The following is a 22,175-nucleotide window of genomic DNA, read 5'->3' as shown; positions in this document are numbered from 1 at the left end:
TTGTTTGTGATGAGCATTGGTTCATTATGTAACTTCCTCATCACCACCTGCATATGGGTGTGCTAACGTGTCTGTGTAACAAAAGATGTGTAGATGTTGGTAATTCAAAATACTATTATTTTGGGGGCATATTACCTCTAGAAATTAATGAAATACGGTAGTTTACCGTAAAAATGAGAAATTATTTTTACGGTTTGTACCATATTTTTAACGGAAAAGTACTGGCAACCACAGCTGCCGTTTTTTTTTTATCAATTTTACGGATTTTTTTTTACAGTGTAGGCACAGTTGCCTTAAATGGTACCGAAGTGTGCTTGTCCCCCCTTTTCTCCCTCGACGGCCTGCATTCACATTGAATTTTTTTTACCAATTTACCTTCCGAGCCGGAGCACGCTTACATCATTGATGATGACTTTTCAGTTTAACAGGAAGAGTAGCGCTCTCGCTCAGCACAGTGGGCATTGCTTTAGTTATATTGTTTTGTATTATTTGTAGTTGTTTGAAATGCAGTGACACACAGTCAAATATGTTGCAGATATTTTAACAGATCCATCATAAAGTCACCATGCTGCACATGGAGGTTTGCTGAAGGTGCAGCTGACGTGCAGCGAGGGGTTTGCGTTTTAAATAAACTATGACAGTTTGCGTTCATTGAAAAGTTAGAATGTTTAATAAATCCATATGAAACAGTCCCTTAAACGTGACATCATGTCTTCAGTTTTGTGCTCAGGCACACTTTGCACTCACGCTACAAGTGTATTGCACCAAAGCCTAACTGAACAGTGGTCTGGGTTGTTGCTAGATCAGATAAGTTTGCGGCTGGAAGTTAATGAAAATTGTTTTTATTATTTATAAAATTTTCCATCTATTGTATTTTATTAACGTGTAACCCCCCCCAAACCCTAAACCCAACCATCACAGTAACGTAAAAACAGTTGTTGTACCGAGTATTATTTATGTTATCTATTAAATTACCCAACAAATTGTTTTTTTTTAACACCTACTCCCACCCCAACCCTAAACCCATATCCGATCTAGACTTTACCAGCGGTCTGGGACACCTCTTCCAACTAGGCCAGGGCTGGCCAACTGAAACGTGCCTGGTCCCGATTCAAAGCACTCACACTTGTCAAACCAACTGGGAAGTGCATCCGAGAACAGTTCAGATAACCTAGTGTCAGTGCGCCCTAAAACAACAAGTTACTATAAGGTGGAGTTTAGGGTAGGTGTAGACAGTGAGGTTACAGTGAGGTTGTGTTTAAGTTTGTGGTTTGAGAACTCCTGGTGTAGACATTCAGAAAACACAATAGCCTGGAATCCAAGACATTAAATAAACTCCTGGAGGTATGGATATTAAACCTCCTATTATACCCTTCTCAATATTTCTGCTTCTCCATAGAAAAAGCACAAAAAGCCTTCTCTCAGTACTTCTACAAGAAGTAGAAAATGCTTATTCTCCATCTGAATACCATCGTCAACAACAGGGATGATTTGAGTGCAGATATGTGGAAAAAATAAGCAATAAAAAAGTTTGTTTCAACAAAGCCTCCAACTTGAGTCTTTTAATGATGGTGTTTATCGGTCCTTTTAATTTTTGTTGTTTGGTTAAATTGCTCATAAAGACAAAATGACTGGTTTGTACAAGTTGTGATGTGTATAAAACATGCGGCATCAAATCTCAAGGGCTTCATCTATGAATATCAATGCGGCTCTACAGTGACTCTCATTCACAGCTCTGACTGCTTCTGCTACAGACTTTAATGTTCGTATAATTCATATTTAAGCAGGCGAGCGAAACTTCTCTCATGGGGACATTTAACTTTTCATATCAGGATGAATCTCTTTACATCCCCTCGAGGGCCATCGTTTCATTGAAAGATCGACACTGTCCTAGTTAAAAAGATATTGATTCAGCGGTGTCCATATGTGCAGGATTAAAGGGACAGTTAATGTATACTTAATGCATGTGCTATTCTTTATTCTAGCTTGTGTAATGATTTATGGTCTCGTATCGGCCATATACTGGAAGTAGTTAAAAGAAATAGCTATCCTGTGTAGGTCTGCTTTGACTGTAAGCCAGTGCTACTGTATTTGATTGAAAACAACACTACTGATATACATTTCCTGAGCTTTTTGTTTGAAAACTACTACTATTTATTTATTTATTTATTTATTTATTTTATTATTTATTTATTTAATTATTTGTGTGAATATTTATTTATTAATCATTACTAATTATTAATTCATTTTTATTTTATTTTATTTTATTTTATTTTATTTTATTTTATTTTATTTTATTTTATTTTATTTTATTTTATTTTATTTTATTTTATTTATTTTATTTTATTTTATTTTATTTTATTTTATTTTATTTTGTAACTCAGAAAGAAAGATCCGCAGCAGATTGATTTGTTGGAATGTAAAGGGCAGCCTTTGAAGTTACCAATAATGTGCTGTTAAGCCACATGACATCTCTCTTTTTCTCTATCCTTTTGACCTCAAGATTTTTGCAGTTCTCTTTGGCAACCACTCCATGTTGGCACAAGCATTATTTTGCAAGCAAAAAAAAAAGAAAAAAGAAATGTGTGTGTGTATATATATATCTTCTTTCTATAAAAAAATATTTATTCTCTTACTGCCATTCAAGAGTAGACTTTAATTATTATTAATTTTTATATAATAATAATAATAATAATAATAATAATAATAATAATAATAATAATAGTTGTTGTTATTATTATTGTTGTTGTTGTAGTAATAATAATAAGAAGAAAATGAAGAATTGTTGTTGTTGTTGTTGTTGTTGTTGTTGTTGTTGTTATTATTATTATTATTATTTTTATTATTATTATTATTATTATTATTATTATCATTATTATTCGTGTCATTATAGTAGTAGTAGTAGTAGTAGTAGTAGTAATTAAAATAAAAGTTGTTGTTGTTGTTGTTGTTGTTGTAGTAGTAGTAGTAGTAATAATAATAATAATAATAATAACAATAATAACAATAATATTTGTTGTTGTTGTTGTTGTTGTTGTTGTTGTTGTTGTTATTATTATTATTATTATTATTATTATTATTATTATTATTATTATCATTATGATTATTGCTGTTGTTGTCGTTATAGTAGTAGTAGTAATTATAATAATAGTTGTTTTTGTTGTAGTAGTAGTAATAATAATAATAACAACAACAACAACAATTATTATTATTATTATTATTATTATTATTATTATTATTATTATTATTATTATTATTATTATTATTATTATTATTGTCGTAGTAGTAGTAGTAGTAATAATAATAATAATAATAATAATAATAATAATAATAATAATGGTTGTTGTTGTTATTGTTATTTTTATTATTATTATTATTATTATTATTATTATTATTATTATTATTATTATTATTATTATTATTATTATTATTATCGTAGTAGTAATAATAATAATAGTTGTTATTGTTGTTGTTATTTTAATAATAATAATAATAATAATAATAATAATAATAATAATAATAATAATAATGGTTATTATTATTATTATTATTATTATTATTATTATTATTATTATTATTATTATTATTATCATTATGATTATTGCTGTTGTTGTCGTTGTCGTTATAGTAGTAGTAGTAATTATAATAATAGTTGTTTTTGTTGTAGTAGTAGTAATAATAATAATAACAACAACAACAACAACAGTTATTATTATTATTATTATTATTATTATTATTATTATTATTATTATTATTATTATTGTCGTAGTAGTAGTAATAATAATAATAATAATAATAATAATAATAATAATAATAATAATAATAATAATAATAATATTGGTTGTTGTTGTTATTGTTGTTATTATTATTATTATTATTATTATTATTATTATTATTATTATTATTATTATTATTATCGTAGTAGTAATAATAATAATAGTTGTTATTGTTGTTGTTATTTTAATAATAATAATAATAATAATAATAATAATAATGGTTATTATTATTATTATTATTATTATTATTATTATTATTATTATTATTATTACTCAAAACAGTATGTTGTTAGAACATGTGTACTAACTGTTATAGTCACCATAGCCATGCACACACAAGCACACACACAGAGACACACTCATCGCAATCGAAGAAATTTTAAAAAAGGCTTTTGAAGACGTGTGGTGTGTAGGTGGAAAATAACTACATTGTGCGTGGGGGGATGGTTAACAGATGAAAAATGCTGGAGAAAATAACTCAGAGTGGAATGATTGCTCATCAGCCTCTCTTCTGTTTACTGGAGGAGGAGAAGCAGAGACTAAGCCACGCAGCTTTGCACTTTATACCTTAGCCATAGATGTGCTCCATAAAGACATCTGGATTTCTGCAGCATCATCATACAAACACTGAAAACACCAAACAGTAAACTGCTTGACAATGGCTCCAAAAACACAACTGCCAGAACATACAAATCCACCAAATATAAGCTGTTTTTGTGTAGAGAAAAAGGCATAGAAATTCTGTCTGTCAGAAAAGCTCACCGCAAGCTGGGTGTTAGAGCTCATGTTTCTAGCCTAAGTGGATGTAATTGAGTCCTTACAGGAGCACCGCTGCTTGTTGTAGCCCAGCTCCAGTCATTCACACAGCCAGCGGTGTCAGTCACATGAAACCGCTTGGTTGTGTTTGAAAGGCTGTTTAAGTGTCACCAGGCTTTGTTCACACTGAGCCCGGTTCTGATGTGTTTTTCATTTCAGATCGGAGTTTTAGAGGTGACTGTGTGCACTGATACTTTACATGCAGCGGTTAAAATAAGTATTGAACATTTTTTATTATTTTTTTTCTGGTACATATATTTCTAGATGAGGGATTGACATGAAATTAACTCAAATTTTGATAAAACCTTAAATAACCTAAATATACAAATAAAACTAAAGAAAAATATTTCTGAATGAATCTGTAATAATAATGGAATGACACAAGGAGAAGTACTGAACTACTCAAATGTATTTAATACTTTCTATAAAATGGCAGCTTTCAGATGTCTCTTGTATGGTGAATGTGAGTCACATGCATTTCTCAGGTGTGATTCTTTTTCCCCCCATAGTTCAACAGTCTTCCAATCTTGATAGTTCTTTGGGTCTCATCTATGAACTGTGACCTTTAGTTCTTATTTTCTATTGGGTTTAAGTCAGGTGATTGGCTGGGCCATTCAGCTTTATTTTCTTTTCTGAATCCAATTAAGAGTTTCCTCTGCTGTGTTTGGAATTATTGTCTCGCTGAAATGTCCACTCTGATTTCATCTTCATCATCTGGTAATGTAGAGGTTGTGACTGAAGCAACCAATATTAGTTTAAACTAACAAGGGGGCGGGGTTACCTTCTAAAAATGTAGATTGCAGCTGCTTTCAGTGCCTTCTTGTACTTGCCTTTCTTCGTATGTTTGGTTCTTTTTTTCCTGTGTCATTGTATTTGGTTACACAATGTACTAAAGTATAAGTCATTAAAGTTTTTAAACTAATTAGTTTTGTTTTCTTTGTCTTTATGGATTACTTTAGCTGTTACTGACATCAGGTAAAAAATTCAAGCACCTTTAGAAACATGTATTCTGAGCAATGTGGTGACGTGTTCTTTTACCCGCTGTATGTGAAAACTGTTGTCATTCATACATGGAGTCGACAACATGTGCTGCAATTTATACAACTGTTATTTGTCACTTGACACACTCAAAATTGTAAAGACATAATGTATTGTTGCTCGAATGAACACATGCATTCATTAAATGTGTATCTTGAATGGACTGTGAATCACGTTCTGAAGCCTCTGCCAAATGCGCAAATGTATGGATAATCAGTTTTGAGAATTTGAAATAGGGATAATAGTGGGAAAGGAAAGATCTATATCCACACACTGTTTAAATCGTTTACATGGGGCATACACAATTTCTTGATGATACATATAACATATTGCTGTCATTGTATTTCCATTAGCAAAACCTGTAAAAAAAAAACACACACAAAAAAAATTTAAAACAACAACAACAAACAACAAGTAATACTGGAACCTAAATGCAGCGCAATAAATTTTAAAGTAATTTGTTAAACTGGTATATAAAATCAGTATTCACTGATATACATGAAAATAGAGTCTTGATTATGCAATTTTATTAAATAAAGCTTTAAAATATCAAACAAAATACCCAAACAAATAAAAAAAAAACAAATAAATAAATAAATAAATAAATAAATAATAATAAAAAATAATAATAAATAAATAAATAAATAAATAAATAAATAAATAAATAAATAAATAAATAAATAAATAAATAAATAAATAAATAAATAAATAAATAAAACCCATACACATATTTTTTCTTTCATAACTTGAATCATAAGGTCATTATAACTGAATTCTAGTAGGCTCTTTTGAGTTGTCTTTCTAAAGATTAAAAAAAAAAAAAAACTCAAGAAAATTATTATTATTTTTAATTGTTAGGTCAAATATGGACCAAGTTGAGTTTTGGTTAATTTTATTTATTTATTTATTTATTTATTTATTTATTTATTTATTTATTTATTCAGCATTTTTTAATTGTACTTAATAATGTCATCTCTGATGTTAAGGCAACAATGAAAATATTATCATAAAAATATATAACTATTTATTTATTGTCCCAATTAGATACTTTGCATTGAGTGTTTCTGTGATTCTAGAAAGTACTGAATTCTGTTCTGGAATACCACATTTCTGTGTACAGAATGATGTTAAGTATTAATAACTTGCATTCTGCAATGTGTTACAATACAATATGTTCAGAGCAACTACTCTAAAGCAACCTTATTATTATGCTGCTCTGAAACTGAAAAAACAACAACAAAAGAAAAACAGTTTAACATATTTCACACATTCTGTTAGTCGAACTTGAACTTACACCACTGCTAATTGTTCGTATTCATGTATATCTGTTAATAAAGAAAGCTGATAAAAATAGTCAAAAGTTGTGAAATTAAAGTGATGTAGTTTACTTCGAGTATAATGAACCACATTTGCTCTATAGCATTCTCAATTCAAAAATAGAAATCACACAAGATGCAAGACTATATACATACAAAACACAAAAAAACTCTCACATCTGTTTCCCACACCTGCAAACATTGGTTTGGGTTTTTTCAGAACATATGGATGAACTCGATTATCAAGTATGCGAACGCTCTGCATAACTTTTTATGCAAATGAGCTCATTATAATCCCAATTTTATTTTTAAATCGGCCGCATTCAATTGTCATTTTCCCTGTCATACTGTCAAAGCCACTCTTTCATAATTGGTATGTTTGAATAAGTAGATGCTTGATGAATTAATTCGGCAATTATCAGTAAATTGCTGATTAAAATTGCGAATGCTTTAACGTCCGGCTTCAGACAGATCATGAACTTCTAAAAACCTCTAATGTGGCCCAGGCAGGTCCAATGATCTTCTGAAGGCATGCAGTGCACAACCTCAGTTAAAGCACTGAGTACCATTTGAACCCAGTGCTCTTGAATTGGAAAGGCGAAAACGGCTGTTGCTAGGAAAGCCAGTGAAAGCCATTGAACTGGGATTTTACAGGGGTCAGAACTTAACTGTGAGGGCTCGCAAGCTTCTTGCTAACTCTCCCGCTCTTTCTTTTCGCCTCCAACCTCCCCTGAAATCAAGAGGTGGAGACACATCAATGATCTGTTTGATGTTGGTGTCCAGCAGGTTTACTATTCTATCCAATTACCACTGTGCTTTTGAGCCTGTGTTTTGAGTCGCTCAGCAATGCCGTCCGCTTTTGGTTTCTCGGTGTGTGTGCCCGGCTGTGTGGGCATATTTACAGGTCGCTCTATTTTAATCTCCAAGTCCACGGGGGTTAGAGGAGAGCGTTGGCTCAGACCTGCGATAGGATTAGGTTTCCTTCCAAACACAGTTGAGGAATTACAGAAAATGTTTGTTCAGTGATGGGTCGGAGCGGTCGGATGTGGCTTTTGGCCCCCAGTTCAATCCATTTTTAAATAAGATGCTCTGTTTCGGATTTAAAGGAGATTAATAGTCATTTTCCCCTTTTGTGCTAATAAAAGTCTAAATGCTGGTGGATTTACTGAGATGGGCTCAGCCGCAGTGGCTCAGGTGCTTGTTGCTGGTTCGTTCTGTGTATCTATGTGTGTGCGCAAATATAACATAGCTTTATATAATCAGAGTTTATTCTGAACATGTTTTATATTGGAAAATGATACCATTCAATGTGTAATCCATAGAGACATCCATTTATATATCCATCCAGACATTAAATTTCCATCCATCTAGACATCCATTTAGACATCAAATTTCCATCCATCCAGAAATCAAATTTTCATCCATCTAGACATCAGCCATCTAGGCATCAACTTTTTATCCATTCAGACATCCATACAGGGTTCCATCCAGACAGAGAGGCATCCATCCACCCAGAATTCAAATTTCCATCCATCTAGACATCCATTTAGACATCAAATTTCCATCCATCCAGACATCACATTTCCATCCATTCAGGCATCAAATTTCCATCCATCCAGACATCCATCTAGACATCAAATTTCCAGCCATCTAGACATCAACTTCCTATCTATTCAGACATCCATCCAGACTTCCATCCAGACAGAGACCTATCCATCCATCCACCCTGAAATCAAATTTCAATCCATCTAGATATCCGTTTACAAGCCAAATTTCTATCCATCCAGACATCAAATTTCCATCCATCCAGACATCTATCTAGACATCAAATATCCATCCATCTAGACATCAATTTTCTATCCCTTCAAACATCATCCAGACTTTCATCCAGGCAGAGATATATCCATCCATCCATCCACCCAGAATTCAAATTTTTATCCATGGAGACATCAAATTTACATTCATCTAGACATTCATCCAGACATTAAATGTATGTATTTCCAGACATCCATCCAGACATCAAATTTCCATCCAGACATCTATCAAGACGTCAACTTTCCATCCATTCAGATATCCATCCAAAATTCTAATTTCCATCCATCTAGACATCCATTCAGACATCAAATGTATGTCCTTCCTGACATCCATTCAGTCATCAAATTTCCATACATCCAGACATCTATCTAGACATAAAATTTCCTTCCATCTAGACATCAAGTTTCTATCCGTTCAGACGTCCATCCAGACTTTCATTCAGACAGAGATCCATCCATCCATCCAGACATCAAATTTCCATCCATCTAGACATCCATTCAGACATCAAATTCCATCCAGTCATCCAAAAATTTAATTTCCATCCATCTAGACATCCATTTAGACATCAAATTTTCATCCAGTCATCCAAAAATTTAATTTCCATCCATATAGACCAGGGGTGTCCAAACTCGGTCCTGGAGGGCCGGTGTCCTGCAGATTTTAGCTCCAACTTGCCTCAACACACCTGCACGGATGTTTCTAGAAAGCCTAGTAAGTGCTTGATTAGCTAGCCCAGGTGTGTCTGATTGGGGTTGGAACTAAACTTTGCAGGACACCGGCCCTCCAGGACCGAGCTTGGACATGCCTGATCTAGACCTTCATTTAGACTTCAAATTTTCATCCATCCGTCCATCCATCCATCCATCCAGACATCAAATTTTCATCCATCCAGACATCAAATTTTCATCCATCCAGACATCAAATTTCCATTCATCTAGACAATTGTATGTCCCTCCTGACATCCAGTTAGACATTCAATTTCTATCCATCCAGACATCCATCCAGGATGTCAAAGTATTAGGAAAAAACAAACATGCTTAAATAGAAACAATGTTTCAGCAATATACTGTACATTTATACCCTTAAATGTGCTTTATAAATACTTGAACTTGAACTATATACCTACAAATATATACAACTGCATGAGTTAAAAGAGATTACCTTGCAAAAGCATCATCTTTGGAGGTCATTGGCATCAGATCATTTTCACAATCTGACTGTCTGGTTAAAGACAGAACTAATGCATGTACTAGTGCATGACCACAGCATGCAAGCTCACAGAAAATAGGTGCCATGACCATCCAGATGTGTCAATGGGAGACCTTCTGCTTTTTTTCAGTTCTCTCTGTCTGCTGTCTTTCTCTCGCCCAGTGCTTATAGCGTGCTCTCTGACGCAGCAGTTGGCTCCAGTGTTTGGAGGAAAGGTGAAAAGCTTTGGTTATCACTTCTCTCCATGGTGTAGTGGCAGGCATGTGAAGGACTGTGGAGTGCAATCACAGCTCTATAACATCGCTGGACGGGCGACTGAGTCAGAAAGTCACAGAACAATGGAGCCAGGGATTATTTTTTGTAAGCTGTCGTCCTTGCAATGAATAGGACTCTGGGTAGTTATTACCCAACTGAAACCTTGTGAGCTACACAGACAAAATGGCAGGAGAATGCTTTTTTTTGTCTCTTTGGTGCATTTAATTTAAATCATTATTAATATTAGCAAATAAATATGTTCATTTCACAAAACAATTTGGACAAACAGCTCCATACAATGGATTGCCTGCAAAAACCTGTAACTAAATCATAATCGTTAGTTCTTTACTTTATCTCTTGAAGTATTTAAGTCAATGAGCATATCAGTAATCAAAATCAAAAGTCCTTGTGTCGTTGTTCACAAACAACATAGTAAAAATGCTTAGTCATGTTGTCAATATAACAGCGCACTCTGTTAGTATTACCTAAAGGGCATTTCACAAAAGCAAGATAAATAAGTAAACAGATGATTATAAAATATTATATAAAAGTAAACAAAACAGATACAATATAAGTAGTCTAGAAGAAAGTAATGGGAGATAACTGAAGTCTCGGGAAGTAGATAATGGGAGTTTCCAGATCGATGTCCGAGAAGGGCGTTTTTTTTATTTGTTACCTGATTGGCTCACATCAGGTTTTATCAGTATTTGCATCATGGATTCTGTAATCAATCCCTTGCTCTGTTTAATACCCGATTTATACAGGGGGTCATCGTCAACACTTCTCATTGGTTTTGAAAGGGTAACGTCAAGCATTGCTGAACTGAATTGTGCATGTGTTGGCACCATCTCAGCAGTAGTGCTTGCTGCAGAAGTTTGTAATTTCTTAACTTTTCCAGTGGAAGCGTCAGCCAATCAAATCACTTTATGATTAAAGTTAACCCCCAGATCTGCCAATAGTGGTCTATTTTAATTCGCTATTGACTAATGTCAGTGGGCGTCACAGTGACGCAGTGGGTAGCATGGTCACCTCACAGCAAGAAGGTCGCTGGCTCGAACCTCGACTGGGTCAGTTAGCATTCCTGTGTGGAGTTTGCATGTTCTCCCCATGTTGGCGTAAGTTTCCTCCAGGTCCTCTGGTTTCCCCCACAGTCCAAAGACATGCTGTATGGGTGAATTGGCCAAGCTAAATTGTCCGTAGTGTATGTGTGTGAATGTGAAAGTGTATAGGTGTTTCCCAGTGATGGGTTGCAGCTGGAAGGGCATCCGCTGTGTAAAATATATGCTGAATAAGGTGGCAGTTCATTCCGCTGTGGCGACCCCAGATTAATAAAGGGACTAAGCCCAAAAGAAAATTAATGAATTAATGAACAAATAAAAACTAAAATAAAAAAAACAAACAAATAATTAATAAAATAAAATAAAATAAAATAAAATAAAATAAAATAAAATAAAATAAAATAAAATAAAATAAAATAAAATAAAATAAAATAAAATAAAATAAAATAAAATAAAATAAAATAAAATAAAATAAAATGAATGAATGAATGAATGGATGGATGAATAAATAAATACTTTCTCTCAGACCATTCAATATTCTCTAGTGGAATATTAATAATATTTTATTTTATTTATTCTGATTCATAAGAAGACAGTGATTACCAGCTTTTTGAGAGTCAAAAATTAAACATAAACATACAGAACAAAATTTGTAACTGGCTCTTGAAATTATAAATTAAGGTCTTATAAAGTGAAACATCTTCTGTTGCAGAATAAAAAGCCAGCATCAGTACACTTGGATAGCCTGAGGGCTTGCAAATTAACAGCAATTTCTTATTTCCATTTCTTGGTGAACTTTCCCATTAATGTTTCAATTCAATCTCATCCTTGAGTTCCATGCTCTCTCTGTGTGGTGAAAAGATGGCAGTGGTCTGAATGAGCACAAAAAACACTTGAACACAGCCAAAGTCTGGCTGGCTTTGCATCTAGAAACTTTGTGGCCCAACCATAACCTCTCACTTTGTGACTCTGTGCTCAATAGGGTGATGCCACCAAGGTGTAAGAGTGCCAGACTGTCACGATACGCTTTCCATTTTCTCACACACCTTTTTTTTTCAATCTTTTTCAGACACCGATCCTGAGAAATAAAAAAAGTATATGTGCGACTTTTGACTTGGATGTACTGACACATCACTTATTGTTTGTCCTTGATCCGTTCAATGAGTCTTGATATTGACCTACGACCTACGCTTTTTCAATTCAGTACGATAGAAATGCTACAGAGTGAAAGAGAAAAATTGCGACCTATAATTTACATGTACTCTGAATTTACCCGCTTGAGACCTTGGATAAGTTTTGCTTTTAAATCACTTGAAAGAAACTAACATTCACCCCATCCTGACGCTGTAAACACTGTTTTCCTCTCATTTTGAAAACACTTTTCCTTCCTGCAGAATCCGCTGGCTTTTCACCCTGTCTCCATCTGTCATAATGGCCACAATTAAAGCGTCTTACATTAATTAGCCTGTCTTTCAGCCTGGTAATGTCACTGTCTGCACCTGAGGGTCTCCCTCCCCCCCCTCCACATCTTTTCTTTTGCTTTCACACTTTGTTTACTCTTCCGCTAGTGTGACAGGATGATGACATTGGCTCGGGCATCAGGAACTTGCTGATGCGTTGCCTTCTTCACTCCTCTGAGTTCAGTTGAAGTTGAAAGAAACTTCATTGGTCAGGCTGTGGGGTCCTTTGTTCGAGGATCCTTTGTTCGGCAAGAAAGCCTTGAAAAATGAAAAGGAGAAAAATTTAATGGATGATATAATGCAAACAAATACATACATAAATAAATAAATACATAAATAAATAAATAAATAAATAAATAAATAAATAAATAAATAAATAATAAATTAATTAATTAATGTATACATACATACATACATACATACATACATACATACATACATACATACATACATACATGCAGCCTAAATACAGGCTTGGTTCTGGAAGTATTGTCCTGTTTGTCTTCTCCATAGGGATTACAAATAATAAAATAATAAGATTTTAGATTATCATTAATTTATTTGTTCACTCATTTCCAATACTGCTTGTGTTCCTGTAAAATATTTAAATTAATACCAATCCAAGGCTCGCAAAATCCTGTAAAAACCCAACATCACGGGGCTATTGTTTTTTAGTCGGGCTACCAAAATCTGTCTGCACGCTGCCCGGTGAGCTAATTACTCCCTTCACTTGTTTCAAACCTGTTTGAGATTTGTTCTTTCTGTTAACCACAGATAAAAATATTATGAAGAAAATGTTTTATGTTTAAAAGAGAAAGCAACACAAACAAGTCTGAAATGAGTGAAGGGTGAGAAAATAATGACAGCTTGAATTTTACAGCTTGGGTGAAATGTGTATTTGTGTCTTCTCTACATCAGACCTAAAATCATTTGGGTTTTGTATATAACCACTCTGTCTTTATAGCTGCAAAAAATAACCTGTTCACTTAATGTCTATTTTTGGTTATTTAAAAAAAATAATAATAATAATAATAAACTTTTTTTAAGTTAAATGATACAATTTTGTATTTTAAAATACATGTATTGCCTATAACAAGTGTCATTATTTATTTATTTTTTTATTATATATATATATATTAGTAAATGTATGTTTTGTTTTTATTTAATATTTTCTATTTGGGCTACTTAAGTTTGTGTTCAGGCTACCAAAAACTGAAGAGTGTCTACCCAAAGGGCTTTCAGGAATTTAGAAATTTTGCTAGCCCTGCAATCGTCATCATCATCATCATCATCATTATCATTATATGCATTTATATTATTTGCAATACTAATTGTGTTCTGTATATTTTTGTATAATTGGTAAAATAATAATAATCATCATCAACATCATATCATACAACATTATAACACAATTATATTATTAATAATAATAATAATAATAATAATAATAATAATAATAAAAATCACCATCAAGGGCATCCTCTGCGTAAAACATATGCTGTATAAGTTGGCGGTTCATTACACTGTGGTGACCCCAGATTAATAGAGTAAGCCGGAAAGAAAATGAATCATCATAATCGTCATCAGCATTATATCATACATTTCTTTATTTCTTTATTTATTTATTTTGATGCAGTTCTATTGCGCTGTAAATATGTATAGAAAATAAATAAATAAATAAATAATATAATTAGAATAATATATAATTTTATTATTCTTATTTTTATTCTTATTATTATTAACAACAGTTGTTTATTATTATTATTATTATTATTATTATTATTATTATTATTATTATTATTATTATTATTATTATTATTAACAACAGTTGTTTATTATCATTTATTTATTTATTTATTTATTTATTTATTTATTCATTCATTTCGATGCAGCTCTAATGTGCTGTAAATTTGTATGGAAAATAAATAAATAAATAAATAAATAAATAATATGATTAGAATAATATATCATTTTATTATTATTATTATTATTATTATTGTTGTTGTTGTTGTTGTTGTTGTTGTTAACAACAACAATTATTTATTTATTTATTTATTTATTTATTTATTTATTTATTTATTTATTTTGTGCTGTAAACATGTATAGAAAATAAATAAATAAATAAATATTTTTATTAAAAGTTATCATAATCATTCATTAATTTTCCTTCGGCCTAGTCCTTTATTTGCCAGAGGTTGCCACAGTAGAATAAACCACCATAAAAACAACATTATAATATAATAATAATTGTTAATATTGTGAGTTAGTTAGTCAGTTGATCCATTAGTTAGTTTGGAAGTTTTTAATATATCAAAACTCTCTGAGGTCTGTTTTTCTATGTAATGTGCACTGTGTAACCTTTTTTCTGAAAATAAAGTAAATATAGTTTTTTCCTTATTTTTCTTTCTTCTCTTCTCTTCTCTTCTCTTCTCTTCTCTTCTCTTCTCTTCTCTTCTCTTCTCTTCTCTTCTCTTCTCTTCTCACTACTGGAAACCTACTGATGTGCATCATTGCAGTGCTACTAATATCATTGGCTCATGTTTGATAAATTGTCTGTGTTTTTCCTCATTTGCAAGTCGACTTGGATGAATGCATTTTCCGAATGTTTAAATATAAATATAACTTTCATTGGGACGTATCACAATAATTCACTGCATTAGTTGAAAAAGTAACATATCCTGATGGCCTCTTTCTCTTTCCTCAGTTCCTCTAGATCTTCTTCACAGTCACTGTCACCTGCATTATTTAGTGCTCTAGTAGCTGTCATTCCTGCACACCTGAAAGCCCTGTAAGACTGCAGGAATCCTCAACACGCATCTCTCTTCATTCAGACCCGCTGTGTCTCCAGCCACGAATATCAAAGGTGAGCTGGAGAATTACAGTCAGATAAGGACTTTAAAAAATACCTCTTTTAACTGAACAGATCTCTGCATTTAAAGACAGACATGGGCAGGCTGGCACAGCATGTGAATAAGATTGGGATAATTTACTTCTTCAAAACCTATTTGCGTTTATTTCTTATGTTGAAAAGAAGATATTTTGAAGAATGCTGAATGCTGAGATCCATTGACTTCTGTAATTTTTTTATTTTTAATTTTTTGTCTAACTATGTAATGTAAAAATGCTGGGTTTCACGCAATTAGGAATTAAGAAGGAATTAATTTATCAGTTTTGTTGAATTTAAGTTAATTTATTAGTTTTTAATAATTTAAGTGGATAAAAAAAAAAAAAAAAAAGATATAAGAGTATATATACAGTATAAGAGTTATGTTGTCTCAGCTTATAAGTCAGGCCAGACAGAATCTGTAGATATTTTTTGCTATTTCTGCTGAGAATTTTGTAAAAAGAAATCTGCGGATTTAAGCTGAATGTTTCTACGAGTATCATAACTAAAAAACTTGATATATAAAATAAAAAAATATTACATTTTAACTTTAATGTTTAAAATGCAAATCCAATTAGATCCACTTATTTTGTAAATGATGCTTGTCTCTCAAATATTTACTAAAGACAGAAAATATTACTTTACAAACTGTATTGTAAAATAATCTTAGATAAAATAAAATATAATTAAATCATATGGACATTTTAATATTACTTGTATATTACAATTTGTTTAGTGAAAATAATTTGAAAACTGAATAAATATAAATTTACACACATTTACACAATAGATACAATAAATACATAGACTCAATGATGGGCTAAAAATCTGCGGAAATCTGGATTTCTGTGCACGCAGATTCTGTGTGAGCCTACTTATAAGTAACTTGAACAAACAACAAACAGTAATTAATTTTTGAGTGTTAATGGGTTCCACCAAAACCAGCATTTTTCTAAATATCTTATTTCGTGTTCAGCAGTTTAACAGTAATTGTTGACAGAATTAAATTTTGGGGTAAACTAACCCTTTAAGAGATTTGAAAGTTTTTTTTTTTTTTTTTTTTTTTTAGAACAGAACACACAATAGCAATAACAACATTAAATTGACATCAAAATAAAAACAATATTAAAAGGAATATAAAATAATTACAATTAAGCCATATTTAGTTCTGCGGGATTTCTGCAAAATGTTAATTTTAATAATAATAATAATAATAATAATAATAATAATAATAATAATAATAATAATAATAATAATAATAATAATAATAATAATAATGCTTTGTTTGAAGCAAAGCTAACATGATTTTAATCCCATTATATGGATGACGAAAGTTGCAATATTTACAACTTTAGAAAGTTTAGACTCCATTGGCAACATTGTGCATGTATGTTTTTTGTTGGAGGGACATGAGCATTACAGTACATTTGCATGCTCCTAAACATGATGCTTAACAAAATGAACTGTGATTGGTTGCTTTATATGTCACTCAGACCAGCCTCTGGGGACGGGGTTTGGCCAGTGACAGCTTGTATGGATTCCTGACCTTCTGCTGTACTGAAAAAAGCTACTTCTGCTCCTTGTGTAAACTACTTATTTTAAATGAGTAGAAAATACACAATTCCTGAGAGTTTTTTTGGTGACAGCTTTTATTAGTTTATGTTTAGTCCACTTAAATTTGTAAAAATGATTGAGTTAACACAATTGATTTTAGAATTACTGACTACACTGGACTACTGAATGAACAATGGGCTTGAGCTAAATAACCACACACCATTACTACATAAATAATGAGCTTTGCATCACTGTTATTTCTCCTTTTTATTACTGTGAGGCTCCCTTGAAACAATCTGCATTTTATAAAGCACCTTATAAAAACTGAAAACTTGACTATTATTTACTTAAGGTATTTAAACAAGTCCAAACACTCTGTGTTCCAGTGGAGCATGTAAGTGGAGCTTTTAATGCCAGAACCCTCTGTTGTGGCATATTATTAAAACAACCGGTAAACACATAGAGTGAATAAATGACTTTCAATCAACTCAAACTTAATTAACACGATATTAAATCAACATGGATTATGCAGTATACCACTTTGGTTGGTTATTTCATGCATGTTTACTGTATACAGTAACAACATACTTAAGTCCATTTTGTTTACTGTACAAGTCACTTAAAACTATTGCCGGTGGATATCTGTTTCATTGTCTGTACACTTCATTGCATGTACACTTACAATGTACATCTATTTTGGTTGCTACTTTTACAGCAAAAAGCATCAGAAGTATATGCATTTTGCCCAATTTATGGAACTCTGGGCAGACAGTTCTCAGCGTGTCAAATGTGTTCAAACTGTTGTCATTTCAGCATACTTTTGGACTAACTGGAAAGCTGCAGTTCGCAAAATGACATAGCGTCATATACTCTGTCAAGTGACTGTCAGGTACTGTAAGTTCAAAAGTACATTTTGATTGAGCGACTTCTACTTCAACTTTATGTCTATGTTGACTATAAGCTATGAACAGTTTAAGATGATTCTGTTTGATTTGGTGAATTGATTCATCATGTTCACTGAAATATATATAATATATATAAATGAATAGACCAATCAAATCAGACTTGGGCAGCTGACCAATCAAAGCAGAGTTGGCATTTGGAAGGGAGGAGATTGCAGACATTTAACCCTGAATTGATTCAAAAGAACCACATTGAAATTATTAATTCATTTTCCTTCAGCTTTATCATTCTATCATATTCCTTTATCTGGAGTTGCTACAGCAGAATGAACCTGCCAATTAGGGCTGTACGATATTAGAAAAATCTAATATTGCAATATATAATCGCTAAATAAAATATATATATTGCAAAATATTAGATTTTTCTAATATCGTACAGCCCTAATTGGCAGGTTCATTCTGCTGTGGCAACTCCTGATAAAGGAATATGATTAATATTAATACAATTTCACTAGACAAATTAATAAAGACAAATGTTTAAAGAATTAACAATGTTAGATTGATTTGGATGATTCTGTAGTGGGAGTGCATCTCCATAAAATCTAATAAACAATCTATAAAATTTTGGGGGTCCCCCAACACCATACCTGCCAACATTCCCGTTTTTCCCAGGAGTCTCCCGTATTTCAGACCCATCTTCCGCCCACCTCCCGCATTGTTCTGTCTCTCGGAAAACTCCCAGAATCATACAATTCCTGTGCTGTTGTTGCAATGCAGTTCTACAATTGCATTGTTTTGAGTATTTCCATGACGTTGATTAAAGGTTTTGAGCAAAAGGTGAGCAGCTATCTACGCAGATGGCTAGGTTTGCCACGCAGCCTAAATAGCTCTCTATGGGAACACCGACAAGCTCAGACTTCCTTTTGGCTCAGTCATGGAGGAGTTCATTGTGGCATCGACATGGGAACATCTGCAGTATTCTGGATTTAGAGATGCGAAAGTGTCTGGGGCAGTGATTGTCGTCAGGACAGGGACGATGTGGAGGGCAGCAGAGGCAGTCGAACAAGCAGAAACCTGGCTGAAGCACAAGGCCATGCTTGGGGCAGTAGCACAAGGCAGAGCCGGACTTGAGCCTAGCAGCAACCTGGTAAGATTTGGCCAGTGAGAGGGAGAGGCAGAAGCTGGTGCAGGAGGAGGTACATGCTTCAATTGAGGAGGGGAGAACCAGCAGAGCAGTGGCCATGTGGTAGCAAGGTGCCTGGTTGAAGTGGGAGCAGGCGATGGAAGGACATCCATCCTTCATCTGGAAGGACATCTGGACGTGGAACCCCCTGAGGATCAGGTTCTTGATCCAAGGGGTCTACGACATTCTTCTCAGCCCATCTAACTTGTACATAACTTGTACATACTGTATGGGGCAGAGTAGAGATACCTGAATGCCTGCTATGTTCCAAGCCAGGGACACTAGAACACATCTTGAGCAGCTGCTCCAAGGCACTAGGCAAGGATTTGTATCGATGAAGACATGATCAGGTCTTTAAATCCATTCCTAAGGCAATCAACAAGGGGATCAAGGACAGTCCATACTGCCATGCCACAGCCAAGGCCATTCACTTCATCAAGGAAGGACAAAGGTCAGCGAGAACATCAAAGAGCTGCCCTGCTGTGTTGCTCTCCACGGCCTGAGACTGGGTGATCTTAAGAGGCAACTGAAAGTTCCACCACACATCACCCAGTCCACATTAAGACCTGACTTAATCTTGGTCTCTGAGGCCACAAGACAACTAATCCTGCTGGAGCTAATTGTGCCCTGAGAGGAGAGGATTGAGGAGGCTCAGGAGAGAAAGAAGGAAAAATACCAGGAGCTAGTGGAGCAGTGTCAGACGAATGGGTGGAGAACCAGGTGTATGCCAGTGGAAGTGGGCAGTAGGGGATTTGCCAGCTACACCCTGATCAAGACCTATGGTACACCAGAAATAACAGGTGCCAACCAAAGAAAAGCCACAAGTAACAACGTGGAAGCAGTGGAGAAAGCATCCAGATGGCCCTATTAAAAAGGGGGAACGGTGCGGGCAGTAGCATGCCACTCGGACACAGGCCGGACTCTGATCAGCCTTGGTTGGGTCGCCTGGAGGAGGGTGTCTGTTGCAAGAACCGAAACGCCCTGTGAGTCCAGGAAACAACACTGATGATATGTCCAAGGTTCATCAAAAGATGTTTCTGTAACTGAGTATTATCATGCACGTGTTTAGTCAGAGGTTGAGGGATTAATGTTTATTATGTACATCTCCATAAAATCTAATAAACGATCTATATGCTTTTTGGGGTCCCCTGACACACTTTTGTTGTGGTCTGTGCTGTTTGCAGTGCATTTCTGTATTTGCATGTGTTGTGAGTATTTTTATGCATAATAATCTGTAAACACAATCAAGAAAAGATACAACTGAAGTGTAAAATCGTTTGCAGAGTCTAACAGTATTCAAGTGCAGTAACTGAAAGATACAAATAAAAATAATTCAATAAAATTAATCATAGTTGAGGTCAGAAATTGTACAATTTATTATACCTGAAGGTCTCTATACAATTACAGGCATTAAGAAATGCATGCAAATGCTAGATTATAATACAAACTCAACATTACATATCCTGCAATGTGACTATTGTAATTGATCTCTATCAATGCTGAAACAATATATTGTGCAGCCCTACAGCCAATATGTTTTATGCTGTGGACACCCTTTCTATTGAAATCATTGCAACATGATTCTAATATCAAAGGGAAAGTTCAATGGGATAGAAGTCAATGGTTGCAGGTTTCTAGTTCTTCAAAATATCATCTTTTCTTTTCTACAGTAGAAAGAAACTCAAAGTTTTGGAACAAGCGAAGTTTGAGTAAATAATGACAGACGTTTCAGTTTTGAATGAATTATCACTTAATCTGTTATCACTTAATCTTAATATGTTAATTATCACTTAATTTTGTCATTCACCAGTGTTTCCCTTTAGTTTATGGTTGTAAATTGCATTATGTATCTTTTTCTCTGAAAATAAAATAAAATAAAATAAAATAAAATAAAATAAAATAAAATAAAATAAAATAAAATAAAATAAAATAAAATAAAATAAAATAAAATAAAATAAAATAAAATAAAATAAAATTCAAGTTTATTTGTATAGCACCTAAGCCCAATAAGTCTTGTATAATAAGTATAATATTTATATTATTGAGCAAAATATTTGTATAATAAACAATCTACAAGCATAGATAACTTCAATAAAGAAAAATATGCTAATTAAATATACAACGCTTTATTGTTTTCTGAAGAGTCAAAATGTATTCAGGTAAACAGTAATTGAATAATCAAATGTAAAATAATACTGCGTAATCTTTGTTTTATAAACAATTCAAAAATTAATCGTTATTCATTTTTCAAAGTTACAAACGGTACAATTTCTTAGGCATAAATGATTTTAAAACCCTCACACAGGCCTCAAAAAACACTTGCAAAATGATAAATTATAATCCAGACTCAGCATTGCATAGATTTGCAGTGTGACTATTGCGAGTTATTATATTGTGATAGCGATGCTGAATCAATATATTGTGCAGCCCTACAAAATATCACTTTAAACTATTAAAAATGTGATTTTTTTTTTCTTTTTTTTTTTCCAAAAGTTGGAAACTTTCCAAGGTCACAAAGTTGTTGGAAGAAAGATTAAGGCTTCATAATGCAATTCAAAAGCATAAATAAACAGGGAAGTAAAAAACATAATAATAACATGAATCACAAAATGTAGAAAACTGCTACTTTATGGATATTTTTTACATTGTACATAGAATTAATTCATTTAGATTTGCGTTTAGATGCCATGGTATCATTACTATGTGAACCAGAATCACTTAAATTCATGAATGTGACCTCATGGGAGATAGTGTCCATCAAATGTGCAGAACACAGTAGAATCACAGCAGAAGTGTAATTTTGTCTACTTATTTTTAAATAGGATGAATTTGGATGTGCTAGTCTGCTCATATACTGTTTTTCATGTACTATACTATATATCAGGGATCTATAGAAATGTCCTGGTACA

General features: G+C 33.0%; 1 pseudogene; it reads left to right on the top strand.

Annotated features, from left to right (window-relative positions):
* Positions 1–18,890: 18,890 nt before the first annotated feature.
* LOC130238109 (uncharacterized) lies at positions 18,891–20,137 on the top strand (annotated as a pseudogene).
* Positions 20,138–22,175: the final 2,038 nt, after the last annotated feature.

This window comes from Danio aesculapii, chromosome 12, assembly GCF_903798145.1.
Source record: "Danio aesculapii chromosome 12, fDanAes4.1, whole genome shotgun sequence".
NCBI classification, from domain to species: domain Eukaryota; kingdom Metazoa; phylum Chordata; class Actinopteri; order Cypriniformes; family Danionidae; genus Danio; species Danio aesculapii.
The sequence above is the reverse complement of the archived record's forward strand: the minus strand, read 5'-3'. Positions and strand labels throughout refer to the sequence as shown.